At 42.2% G+C, this 13,251-nt stretch overlaps 1 protein-coding gene across 1 annotated transcript in view; it reads left to right on the forward strand.

The window, feature by feature from the left end:
- The first annotated feature begins 370 nt into the window (after nucleotides 1-370).
- SPPL3 (signal peptide peptidase like 3) overlaps nucleotides 371-13,251 on the forward strand; it is a 153,134-nt gene continuing 140,253 nt past the window's right edge. The window contains exon 1 of the mRNA XM_011948539.1: nucleotides 371-436. The gene's annotated coding sequence lies outside the window, so the exon portion shown is untranslated. The remainder of the gene's footprint in view (nucleotides 437-13,251) is intronic.

The raw sequence follows: 13,251 nt of genomic DNA on the forward strand, positions 1-13,251 counted from the left end.
TGGGGTGCACGCCCCCTTCTTCCCCACCGGAGGGGGCGGCTGGCGCGCGCGGAAGGCGGTGAGTGGCCGGGGACCCGGCGTCCAAGAAGGGGGATGGAGGAGGAGGCAGCGGCGGTAGCGGCGGATGTCATCTGGCTATGGGCGGAGCAGGTGATGGAGAAGGGGAGCATGACCCCGGGGGTGGGAATCCCACGGATGGGAAGTTGAATCCGACCGGCACCCCGGAACTGACTCGTGGTGTGTTTCCTGGGCAGGAGGACTCGAAAGGGTGGAGAGAGGCAGGCCAGGGCAAAGGTGGGCCGCTGAAATGAGAGGAAGCTCTAGTGAGAACAGGTGATAGAAGCAGAACTTCCTAAGTTGGGAGAGTGGAGCAGCCGCCGCAGCTGCGGGGCCGCTGCTTAGCTCTGGGACAGGGAGCGCAGGGAGAGTTGGTGAGGTGGGCAGAGGCCCGGGAGTGAGGGGAGGAAAACTGCGCGGGGAGAGTCCGCGAACCTTGGAGGGGAGTCACTGGTCTTCGAAGAGGTTGGAAGAGGAGCCTGTTTGAAGAACCTGTTTAGGAATTCGTTGGTGACAGTGGGGCATGGGCAGAGTCTTTGTAAGGGTTAGCACTATTATTTTAAGAGGAATGGCGCCCAGGGCCAAGTGTGGAGGTGGAGGACCTGCAAGTTAAGTTCATTTCTGTGGGGCTTTTAAAGTTAGTAAGTAGCTCGTTAAGGGCCGAGAAGCGAGAAGCTACTATGTAGTTTATTAAGGGCCGAGAAGTAAGAAGCTACTATGTAGTTTATGGGGTGACAACCTACATTTCCGGAGAAGGGAGTGCCCGGATTTGGGAGAAGGATCGTAAGAGGTCTTTAGCATGCAGAGGTGGGATATTTGGATGACGGGTTGAAGGAATGATGGCAGATTCCATGAAGAGTGGAAATCAGGTAGTGAGAAGGAAGTCAGCTGGAGAGTGAGGAAGCAAGAAATGGCATGATTGTAGGAGTGGGGGACCTGGCTGCAATCTAGAGAAATGGTTTGAAATGGTTTACTCTTGAAGCAAGTGTGGTTTGGGACAGAACTGTAGACATTCCCTTCTTAGAAAAGAGCATAATAGAATGGGAAGAGCATGGCGTGTGAAGTTGGAAGACCTATTTCGGAGGTCCGGTTTGCCATCAACTTGCTTTGTTGATACGACATGATGTGAGTTCTTCGGTCCTTTTTCCTTACCTATAAAGTAGAGGGAATTACCTTTTCCACAGCCTGTAAGGATTGAGTACATTTAGAAAGCACTTGGCAAACTGTGAAGTGCCGCAGATCTTACTACATTAATTTTAATTATCCTAGAGAAACATCCAAGAAATGGATAATACCTGAAAATAAGGAATGGTTTTAGGTAGAAGAGTTTGAGTGGATTATTTATAGTGTTAGAGGTTATAAGTCAGTAACTCATTGTGTCTTCACATAGAGAAAGGGAGTTGGGGATTGAAGATGATAATTCTTAAGGGAACTTCAGTGATGTATGTGCAATCTCAAGAAGGTAACTGGGAGACAAAGTAACTGTAAAGGAAGAATTAAAATCTTGGTGAACACGTGCTCTAAAAAGAGGTTTAAGCTAATTTCATAGTTTTGAGTGACAGAGAGCTGCCTTTCAGTAGCAGGTCATAGGGAACACAAGATTACAGTTTCAGCTTCCTTCTGGACAGAGTAAGAAATGAAGGTGAAGGTGTTTTTGTCATGCCTTGTGGTTACTCATCTTGAGCTTCTCATACTCTGGCCCTAATGGCTGTGGCCTTCAGAGTCCTAATGGCTGCTTTGCTGTTTTTACTGTGCTGTACAAAGGCCACGGATGGTTGAAAGAATACAAAACTCAGTGCTCAAGAAATGGGGAAAATGAAAATGTTTTACTAGGTAGGTTGGACGCACACTACCTCTCTCTGACATTAGTTGGCTCTATTAAGGAGGGATTACTTTGAAGTTTGACAGTTTACACATTTATTCTACTAAAATACTTCCTTCAGGGTCCGCTCTGTTTGCTTTACAGGCAAAGAAACTCCTTGAAATCAGGGAGCTTAGCCCCTCACCTTTAGCGGGTTTTTGAGATGGGGAAAATTTTTACATGATCTGGAGAGAGGCTGGCATATAAGGGGAGACTGGGGAAACCGGGCAGTTTCCTTTTTTTTTTTTAAAGACAGAGTCTCGCTCTGTCACCCAGGCTGTAGTGCAGTGGCGCCATCTTGGCTCACTGCAGCCTCCGCTTCCCAGGTGCAAGCAGTTCATGTGCCTCAGCCTCTCGAGTAGCTGAGACTACAGGCATGTGCCACCATGCCCAGCTTTTTTTGTAATTTTAGTATAGATGAGGTTTCACCATGTTGGCCAGGCTGGTCTCGAACTCCTGACCCTGTGATCTGTCCGCCTCGGCTTCCCAAAGTGCTGGGATTGCAGGCGTGAACCACTGTGCCCGGCCACAGCTTCCTATTTAAAAGTTGTTCCTGAGTCAACTGACTAATAATGTAATAAAATGAGGAGCTATACACATGGCATTAAATATACACATTTAATTCTCACAAGTTTCTGAGGTAGGTGATACTTCCCTATTTTATAGAGGAAGAAACAGGCTTGGGAAGCCAAGTGATATGTTTTAAGTACTTCACTTGTGATGCTCTATTTTGTCTGACATGAATTCTCCCATCATTTTACTCATTCTTATTGAAATATAAGTATGGAAAAGGTATTCCAGTAGTCTGTGTAAACTGATTTTTGGATTATCCGTCATTTTGCAGTTATCTTTGTCTCTCTTCCTTTGGCTTGTGCAAACAATCAGGAGTTGATTACTTTTTGTGTGTGTGTGTGAGACAGGTCTCACTCTTTCACCCAGGCTGGAATGCAGTGGCCCAATCTAAGCTCATTGCTCACTGCAGCCTCTGCCTCCCAGGTTCAGATGATCCTCCTGCCTCAGCCCCCCGCAGGTGGCTGGGACCACAGACGTGCGCAACCACATCTGCTAGTTGTTGTTTTGTGTGTGTGTGTGTATTTTTACTAGAGAGAGGGTTTTGCCATGTTGCCTAGGCTGGTCTTGAGCTCCTGACCTCAAGCAATCTGCCTGCCTTGGCCTCCCAAAAATGCTGGGCTTACAGGCGTGAGCCTCCATGCCTGGCAATTGATCTCTTTTTTTTTTTCCCCTTGAGACGGGGTCTTACTTTGTCATGCAGGCTGGAGTGCAGTGGTAAGGTCACAGCAGCGCCTCTAGGGCTTAAGCGATACTCCTACCTGAGGAGCTGGAACTACAGGCGTGCCCCACCACGCCCGGCTGATTATTGCATTTTTTTGTTTCGCCGTGTTGCGCTTGCTGGTCTTGAACTCAGCCCAAGTGATCTGCCTGCTTTGGCCTCCCAAAGTGCTGGGATTATAGGCATGAGCAACCCTGCCCGGCCCGGCTTTATTTTTTTAAACAGACTTGTGCTTTTTATTTGTATGCGACCTTTGGAAAAACCAAACTGTGGAGACTGTTGTGCCACTATCGATTTGTCTGAGGATGGAATCAGTGAAGAATGTAAAGGCGTATGCAGATGGGCTCCTTTAGGATTTTCATATAATAAGACATGTAAATTATTAGTAATGAGTTGATCATTACTGGAGCTGGGTGATGAGTACGTGGAGGTTTATTGTTCTGTTGACTTTTACATGTTTAAATTTTTTCAGGATAAAAAGTTTTTTCAAAAAAGCCCTTATATGTAAGTTCATGTGTGCTTGCTATCTTCCTAGCAAATTCCATCAAAATTCTGTACTCAAGGGTTCAACTCAAATTCTGCTTAGCTGTGAAGCATTTTCTGACCACCCCATATGAAAATGATATATATTTTTTTGAGACAGGGTCTTGCTCTATCGCCCAGGCTGGAGTGCAGTGGTGCCATCTCGGCTCACTGCAACCTCCACCTCCCAGGTTCAAGTGACTCTCCTGCCTCAGCCTCCCCAGTAGCTGGGATTACAGGCACCCGCCACCACGCCTGGCTAATTTTTTGTAGTTTAGTAGAGAAGAGGTTTCACCGTGTTGGCCAGGATGGTCTTGATCTCCTGACCTCAGGTCATCCGCTGGCCTCAGCCTCCCAAAGTGCTGGGATTATAGGCGTGACCCACCGCTCCCAGCGATCTTTTTATTTTTAATACTTACAGTTTTGTCTGCATCATTCCTTCCTTATCTCATGTAAATACCTAATCTTCTAACTAGATTGTAAACTCTTTGAGTGTAAGGACCATGTAACACTAACCTTGGTTCTCCCGTAGTGCTTAGCACATTGTAGTACACGTAGCCCCTGCTTAGTAAATACCGAGTGGTAAATATGACACTGAATTTCAGGATGCTTCATCCTTTGTTGAAAGAATATTAAACATAAGGAGAATGCTACCGAATGAAAGGTAAGTGTTTATAACCCATGTACTTATCAAAGAGGGCTTTTGGTAACTTGGTTTCCTGATGTACCAGTGCTGCAAGAATGAGGAATGCCATCCTTTATTAAAGTCCTAAATAAAAGCTATTGACAAATGGAAATAATTCGTAGTAACACCAGAATCTTTATCACAATTTAACTACAAGATTCTGCGTATAGCCTTTTTTCTCACATGCACTGAGGAAGTAAAAGAATGCGTGTGAAAACACAGATTGAGTGTGCTAACTAGACTTTCATTAATTTGAGAAAAACACCTTGCTTCCTGTATATTTATGAGCAGTTTTAGTGTAAGTTCTGTGAGAAACAGGAACTCGTCTCTTGATGAAGCAAAATGTGGTACTTATATAGAACTGCTATTGAGCCCTGCTAAACATTACTAATGTTGGTGTGAGGGAAAAGGAAGTCAATTTATTTGAACTCCTTCAAGTGAGTTTTGTTACCAAAGTACTATCATAATAACTTGTGTATTTTCTATGTGATAAAGTTTTACAAGCATTGCTAAGTAAGGAAATTGAGACTCAAAGCGTATAAGTAACTTGCCCAAGGGTGTCAATCGTAAAGGGCTCAAAATGAAGATTATCTGACACCAAAATTCTGACATTGAATCTGTCCACTTAATGTTTCCACAGTCTTTACTGTAAGCCAGCCCTCTTTTGCTTGAGTTCCTATATTGGCCTCTTTGCTGGGTTTCTTGCATTATCTACCTGTTGGTACCTTCTTGGCCTTCTAACCACCTAAGTCAAATCTTGGCAGTTCTCTGCTTAAAAGTATGGGTTTTGGCCACACTTAGAATAAAACCCAGATTCTTTAGTGTGGTTCTTCATGGTCTGATCTCGTATGTATCTCAGAGGGATAACAGACAATAAACAAAATAAGCTACATAAGGATAAAACCTTTTCTGTTCTGGTACTCTCTCCAGTGCTTGGCGTTTAATAGATACAAGTAGGTGGCTGCTCTGTGCTACCCATCTTTTTTTCTTTTTTTTTTTTTTAAAGACAGAGTCTTGCTCTGTCCAGGCTGGAGTGTGGTGGCGCGATCTCGTCTCACTGCAACCTCCACTTCCCAGGTTTGAGCAATTCTCGTGCCTCAGCCTCCTGAGTAGATGGGACTACAGGCACGTTCCACCATGCCCAGCTAATTTTTTGTTGTAGACATGAGGTTTTGCCATATTGGCCAGGTTGGTCTTAAACTCCTGACCTCAAGCAATCCACCCACCTTGGCCTCCCAAAGTGCTGGGATTACAGGCATGAGCCACCATGCCTGGCCCATGCTACTAATTTTAAGTTCTAATCTCAGGGCTGTATTATATTGAGGTGATGTATTGTTGTGATAGTGGACATTACATGTCAGGTATTTACAAATATTACTAAACCTGAGAATGACAAATAACACAGGTCTCCGTATCTAGTGGAAGTCAGTTCTACTTTTGGATTACTGTTGTGTATTGTTGTATCTGGTATGATCATATCTGACTGTAGCTGATGGAAGTTTTTCAGAGAGAAAGTAGTTGAAAATGTGTATCTAGCATTATAGACTTTAGAAGATTTGCTCATCATCATTATTATTTTTTGAGACGGAGTCTCACTGTGTAGCCCAGGCTGGAGTGCAGTAGCGTAATCTTGGCTCACTGCAACCTCCGCCTCCCGGATTCAAGCGATTCTGCTGCCTCAGCCTCACAAGAAGCTGGGACTACAGGCGCTTGCCACCATGTCCGGCTAATTTTTGTAATTTTAGTAGAGTTGGGGTGTCACTGTGTTAGCCAGGATGGTCTCCATCTCCTGACCTCATGATCTACCCACCTCGGCCTCCCAAAGTGCTGGAATTACAGGCATGAGCCTCCGCGGCTGGCCCTTGCTCATTATTTTAAAAACGTATTTTGCCTACTATAGTTAAAGTGCTATGATAATGATGTTTGGGTGATGTGTGATTTAAACTAAAATTAGTCAAAGTTAACACCATGAATTTATATTTAAATCATTTTCCTCAAGGTTTGTTATAAAGCGTTCAGGGGGTAAAGAAAGCTGGAGCGTGTAACCATATCAACCTATAAGTATCAGGTGGTACTGTGAATTTAAATGCTTAATGATCATGCGTTTCTCAAAAAGATTTTTACGTGATCATTTATTTTAGAGATGACAAATGCCATTGGATTGTGACGTGTAGATCTATATATTTGTATATTTCAACATTAATAATAAATTATTTCATTCTCATCATTCATATCTGTTTTATCAAACCATCTCTTGAAAATTTAGAGATGTCTTAAGAAGAGAGAGTGTTAATAACCAAGTGCCGTTTTATTTAGTTGGCTGCTTTTGGCATCCGAAACTTTTTGTGACTGCTGTCATGACAGTAAAGCTATAAGTATAATTTGATTTTTAAAATTCAATAATCTATTTTTGATGTTTCTAGAGTTTAATGGTTCCTTCTTAGGAATTTAAATAAAATGCTGATTGTATGTGATGTATGTATAAATTGTTTGCAACTTTCACTTTCTTTTCTTTCCTTTTTTTTTTTTTTGAGACGGAGTCTCACCCTGTCACCCAGGCTGGAGAGCAGTCGTGCGATCTTGGCTCACTACAACCTCCACCTCCCAGGTTCAAGCAATTCTCCTGCTTTGGCCTCCCAAGTAGCTGGGATTACAAGTGCGCACCACCTCGCCCAGCTAATTTTTTTTTTTATGTATCTTTAGTAGAGATGGGGTTTCACCATGTTGGTCAGGCTGGTCTCGAACTCCTGACCTCATGATGCCTGCCTCAGCCTCCCATAGTGTTGGGATTACAGGCATGAGGCACCATGCTCAGTTAACTTTCACTTTCTGTAATGTATTTTCTTATCCTCACTTAAAGAGTTAGAGGCAGAATATTTGTCTTCTGGAATTTTAACCTCTGAGGAGCTCAGAGGGGCTCCAAATGATCAAGTTCAGTTTTACAGGGAAAAATCTACAGTTAGTCCCTACGATCCTCTCAATGAATTGTTACCTCTCAGATTTTATTAATAAGTCAAACTAGGGCCACAGCTTAAAATGAAACAGTCCCACTTCATTGTTGTGGTACGACTAGGTTGAGCCCCTAAGAAAAAGTTTTTGTAGGTATCTTCAAGGTATTAGCCCAAGGAATATGCCTTAGCCTAATGGAGACCTTATGGAAAATCCCATTCCTTGGTTTGTAGAGTTTTCCTTAACCTGGTAGGAAAACTTAATTTTATCTCTCTTTGGAGTTCCAGCGTGTATAGTGAGGAACCACCAAAGGATTTGTTTTTTAAGTGCTGTGAAGTGGAGGTGTGTCCTAGTTGTTTTTACATATTTTGAATTGTATCGAGTGTAAGTGATTATTCAAAAAGTATTCAGTTGTGTTATGCCACTCATTAAATTTTCATTTGAAATCTTGAGATATGAGCACCTCATTCTGTTATGGTTTCTTCTAATCGGGAAATGTTTAATGTGAGGGTGGTTTTCATCTCTAGTTAACTGTGACCTAGCCATGTCTTAGTCCTGGTGTTGTATTTGGTACAATAGTTATACCTGTTGTACTCCACAGGGTCGTTGTGAGGATTTAGTGAGATGATGTACATAAAAATGCTTCGTACATTGCAAAGTGCTCCCTGAAAGCATGCTGTTTGTTCTGTACATTATTTGTTAGCAGATAGGTTCCAGATAGAGTTCCTCACTATAGAAATGACTTCTTGTTTCACAGTTTAGCCAGCACTTATGTCCTTTGTATTGAGAATGTCACATAATGTTATATAAAAAGAAGTAATGGTCTCCAAATTGTCACTGATTTATAAGTTTCATAGTCCATGGCTACGTTCCACAAGAAGAAAGATAAGGAATAAAGCTATGTTTCTTTTTTTTTTTTTGAGATGGAGTTTTGCTTTTGTCACCCAGGCTGGAGTACAGTGGCACGATCTTGGCTCACTGCAACCTCCACCTCCTAGGTTCAAGCGATTCTCCTGCCTCAGCCTCCTGAGTAGCTGGGATTATAGCTGCGCGCCAACACACTCGGCAATTTCTGCGTTTTTCGTAGAGACAGAGTTTCACCATGTTGGCCAGGCTGATCTCAAACTCCTGGTCTCAGGTGATCCACCCACCTCTGCCTCCCAAAGTGCTGGGATTACATGTGTGAGCCACCACGCCCGACCTGTTTTTTCATGTTAGTTTTATCTTGATTTTGAAGACATTTTCCTTCATAATCTGCTTAAATGAAGAAAGAACAGCAGAGTGGATAATTCTCATCTTTCCCTGCTTTGCTTTGGAATGCATGGTACGGTTTTCTACCCTTCTTTTTTTTTTTTTTTTTTTTTTTTGCAAAATCTCTCTTCTAAAATGCCTGAGGAGGAGCTGCTAGCAGGTTTTTTTTTTTTTTTTTTAAGAGGGGCTCTTGCTCTGCTGTCTGGGCTGGAGACTAGTAGCTGAGATTACAGGCATGTGCCACCACACCCGGCTAATTTTTTATATTTTCAGTAGAGACAGGTTTTCTCCATATTAGTGAGGCTGGTTTTTAGTCAGGCTAAGTCTTGAACTTGTGACCTCAGGTAATCCACCCACCTCGGCCTCCCAAAGTGCTGGGATTACAGGCGTGAGCCACTGCGCCTGGCCAGCAGTTTATGTGTTTCCTTACCCCACATCATGCCTGACAAGCACACCCACTTCCCTTCATCTGAGGCCTCAGGCTTGGGCTTCACGCTTGACCTAGATAGGGCAGGTGTAGCAAATAAAGTTTCGCTCATTGTTTCTTCAAGCTACTTGTACAGTCATTGTGACCAACGTACAGTGCCTGACTTTGTTTTGTTGTTTCTTTAAGTTTTGTCTAGACCTTGTTTAGCTTGACCTTCCAAACTTGACTAAATCTTCAAGCTTTGCCTGATAGCCTTTGACTATATACTCTGACTTTATAAACTTTTGAAATTTACACAAATTTCTTTGTTTTGTTTTGTTTTGTTGTTGTTGTTGAGATGGAGTTTTGCTCTTGTTGCGCAGGCTGGAGTGCAGTGGCACCATCTTGGCTCACTGCAACCTCCACCTTCCGGGTTCAAGCGATTCTTCTGCCTTAGCTTCCTGAGTAGCTGGGATTACAGGCATGCACCACCACGCCCAGCTAATTTTGTATTTTTAGTAGAGACGGGGTTTCTCCATGTTGGTTAGGCTGGTTGTGAACTCCCGACCTCCGGGTGATTTGCATGCCTTGCCCTCCCAAAGTGCTGGGATTACAGACAGGTGTGACTCACTGTACCCAGCCCCCTACTTGCAAAAATACTACTTTTAGAAGTAAAGATTAGTTGTGAAAAACAAATACCTTTGCCATTGATTAGTGCAAATGTTTCTAGAAATGCCACCTGGGACTGTGGCTAGGCTGGCTAGAACTAGTTGAAGATATGAGGTAAGAACAATTAACCAAAAGATAAGAGTATGTAGAGGAAAGAATGGAAGACCAGAAATTGAGGCTTGGGAAACTCACAATTAAGAAATGGCAGGAAGAAGAGGAGTCAGAAGAGGCTCCATCAGAGGTGGGATAATTAGGAAAGTGCAGTGGCGATGAAAAGGCACAAGATGATTTTTAGGGGCAGGAGTGTAAAATGCTACAGGATTCAGAGAGAAGGAAGAAAAGCAGGCTATTGAATTTGTAAAGGAAGTCATTATTGAGAGTGCACTAATAAAGATCAGAATAGTATGGTGGAAGCCTAATCAGGAGTAGGTCATAAAGAAATAAAGGCATCTTCTGGGTACTGGCCATTTGAGAAGATGTGAAAGATTTGAGGAAAGAGAATGGTATAGACAGCAGGGTCATAAAGGTCTTTTGTTTTTGTTTTTTATAAGTAAGGGAGATAATTGTATATTTGCAGGCAGGGGGAGGAAATTGATCTCGGAATTTTTTCACACCATTCTCCTGCCTCAGCATCCCAAGTAGCTGGGACTACACGTGCCCGCCGCCACGCCCAGCTAATTTTTTGTATTTTTAGTAGAGATGGGGTTTCACCGTGTTAGTCAGGATGATCTCGATCTCCTGACCTCGTGATCTGCCCGCCTCGGCCTCCCAGAGTGCTGGGATTACAGGCATGAGCCACCATGCCCGGCCCAATATATATATATTTTTTACTGTAGTTTCAGTTTAGAGATTTCTACCTTTTAAAAAATTGTTATGGATTTCAGTTAGGAGTTGTAAAGAGAATTTCAGAGGAGTCCTTAGTGTGTACATTTAGTTTTTGTCTTTCTTGGTTTGTATGTTGTCCACTAAATTTTGGGTTGTATTGTATTTTAATAGCGTTTGGGTTTTTTATTGCTAGAATATAAAATCCAGCCTCTTCAATCTGACTTTCAAAACAATCTGGTCTTATAACCCTGCTTCCCTATATTTCCTTTAAATATTACTTGTTACTTCAGCCAAACTGGGTTACTTCTGTTTCCTCTTTTATGTAAGGTGACTTTTCTGCCGTGTTTGCCTTTCTTCCAAGTCTCTTAAACATGTTGACTCCTACCCATTTTTCAAGATCCAACTGCAATGCTTTCCCTTTGCTGTGGAGCCTTCTGATTGGCCCAGGAGAAGTGTTCTTCTGATGCCTACAGCTCTTTTCTATCATATGGGCAGCACTCAGGATTTTCTGACCTTGTATTGAATGTATTTAATATGACCATCTTCCCATTTTGACGATGAACTCTGTAAGGGTAGGTTCAACGCCGTTAATTTCATGGTGCAAAAACCTACAGATAGTTTTTGTAGTCAGATTCTCTTTGTAAAGGAATGAATATTTTAGGGATGAAATTTGTTAGATGCTGGATTTTAGAATAGAATATCTCCCTAAAAATACGGTGACAAGGCACATGGAAGAGAGGAGAGAACATCTTACTGCTCTTTGAAGGGAATACAGAAATAAAATGGTTACTGTCAAGTTCGTTCAAGTGTTATGGCCAGATTTGTCTAACTTCCTAATATCCTGACAACATCTAGAGAAAGAAAGGGGCGCAGCTATGAGACATTTACAAAGGGCCACAAGCCCTTTAGAGTGTCATCTTCATTTAGCTCGGTCTTCTTGACCACTGACTCACTTACAAAAGTGTAAGTAAAATACAAGTTTATTTATACTTTGTATTTCTCAGACAGCCACTTGTTAAGTATGTGGCATATATTAACTTGTTTTCTAAAGTGGAGATGCTCTGCCTTTTTTTTTTTTTTTAGAATTTGCAAAACAGTCTTAGGGAAAAAAATTTCAATAACATACTCATGTGAAAATATTTTGCAGGAAACATCTCTTGAGATATGAGTAACTATAAGCTGTATGTAAACTAGCTTTTGAACAATGTAGTATTTCTCTCTCTTTTGCCACTATCTCTGGAATTCATAGTTTTCATATTACGCTGTTGTGTAAAAAGCTAAAAAAAGTTTTTAATAGAATCTTATTTTACCATTTTTTTCTCCTTTTTCTAAAAGTCTTTTCTTTTTCAGCTCATTTCTTGTCCTTTGTTTTATAATTACTTGGAAAGGGCAATTGAAAAAAATCTCTTGGCCTGATGTGTGCATATTTTAAAGTTAATAGATATAGCAGTGCCTCAATCTTAGGTCAGAATTAAATAACACCGTCATCTGGAATAGGCATAAACCAGACATTTGGGGGATTCGGAGTTAGTTTTGTTTTTGAACCTTTGTATGCTTTGCAGTGGTGAAAACTCACAGGCCTAAGGCTGATGTATTAGGCTGGATTCCTGGATAGCAAAGGTCATAAAACCATGGGCACATGTTATCAACCAGCTTAGGAAAAAGGGAATAACAAGTAGAAGTAGGGAAGAAGTGTGCAGGGCAAATGTGATTGAGCAATAGAAGCAGAGGCGAAGGTTAGAGAAGAAGTGGAAAAAGTAGGCAGCTACCAAAAAGTAGACAGCTAAACCAGAGTCATTGTGTAGCAAAGGTGCAAATGGCCCAGGACATCTCTGGAAATCACCTTTGTGTTCAGGTTAGATTTACCAAGTTGATAATGAGTCAACCTTTAGTGATACAGGGTAGATAGTCTTAGCTTGTCCTGTTAGCTGTTGAGAGCATCAGGTTTGGGCTTCACAGCTAGAGACCTCAGAGACATTCTTGATTCTCATCAAGTAAGTCGGTAAGGCTTATTGATTTTTTGCTCCGTGTTTGTGTGTATATGTAGAATATTATTTAATATATTTTAAATTTGCTTCCTCTCCCTTCCCCTAAATTTTTGTTCCAAGATGACCCTTCCCTTTGTTCCCTTTAGGTTTTGAGGACATGAATAATGTTCATGTGTTTATCGTCATTGGTCTGGCACATAGTTTATTAAAGTGAAGATTATTCTGGATTTAATTTTTTTTTTTTTTTTGAGACGGAGTCTGGCTCTGTTGCCCAGGCTGGAGTGCAGTGGTGCGATCTCACCTCACTGCAACCTTCGCCTCCTGGGTTCAAGCGATTCTCCTGCCTCAGCCTCCCGAGTAGCTGGGACTACAGGCGCCCACCACCATGCTCAGCTAATTTTTTGTATTTTTAGTAGAGATGGGATTTCACCATTTTGGTCAGGATGATTTTGATCTCCTGACCTCGTGATCCGCCTGCCTTGGCCTCCCAAAGTGCTGGGATTACAGGTGTGAGCCACCATGCCCAGCCCTGGATTTGATTTTTTAAAAATACCCTGAAAAAGTAAAATTGTTTATTTTTTTGAGAAGGAATTTTGCTTTTGTTGTCTAGGTTGGAGTGCAGTGGCGCGATCTTGGCTCACCACAACCTCTGCCTCCCAGGTTCAAGTGACTCTCCTGCCTCAGCCTTCCCCAGTAGCTGGGATTACAGGCATGCACCACCACACCCGGCTAATTTTTTTTTTTTTT

Source organism: Colobus angolensis, unplaced genomic scaffold (assembly GCF_000951035.1).
Source record: "Colobus angolensis palliatus isolate OR3802 unplaced genomic scaffold, Cang.pa_1.0 Scaffold28, whole genome shotgun sequence".
Taxonomy (NCBI): Eukaryota; Metazoa; Chordata; class Mammalia; order Primates; family Cercopithecidae; genus Colobus; species Colobus angolensis.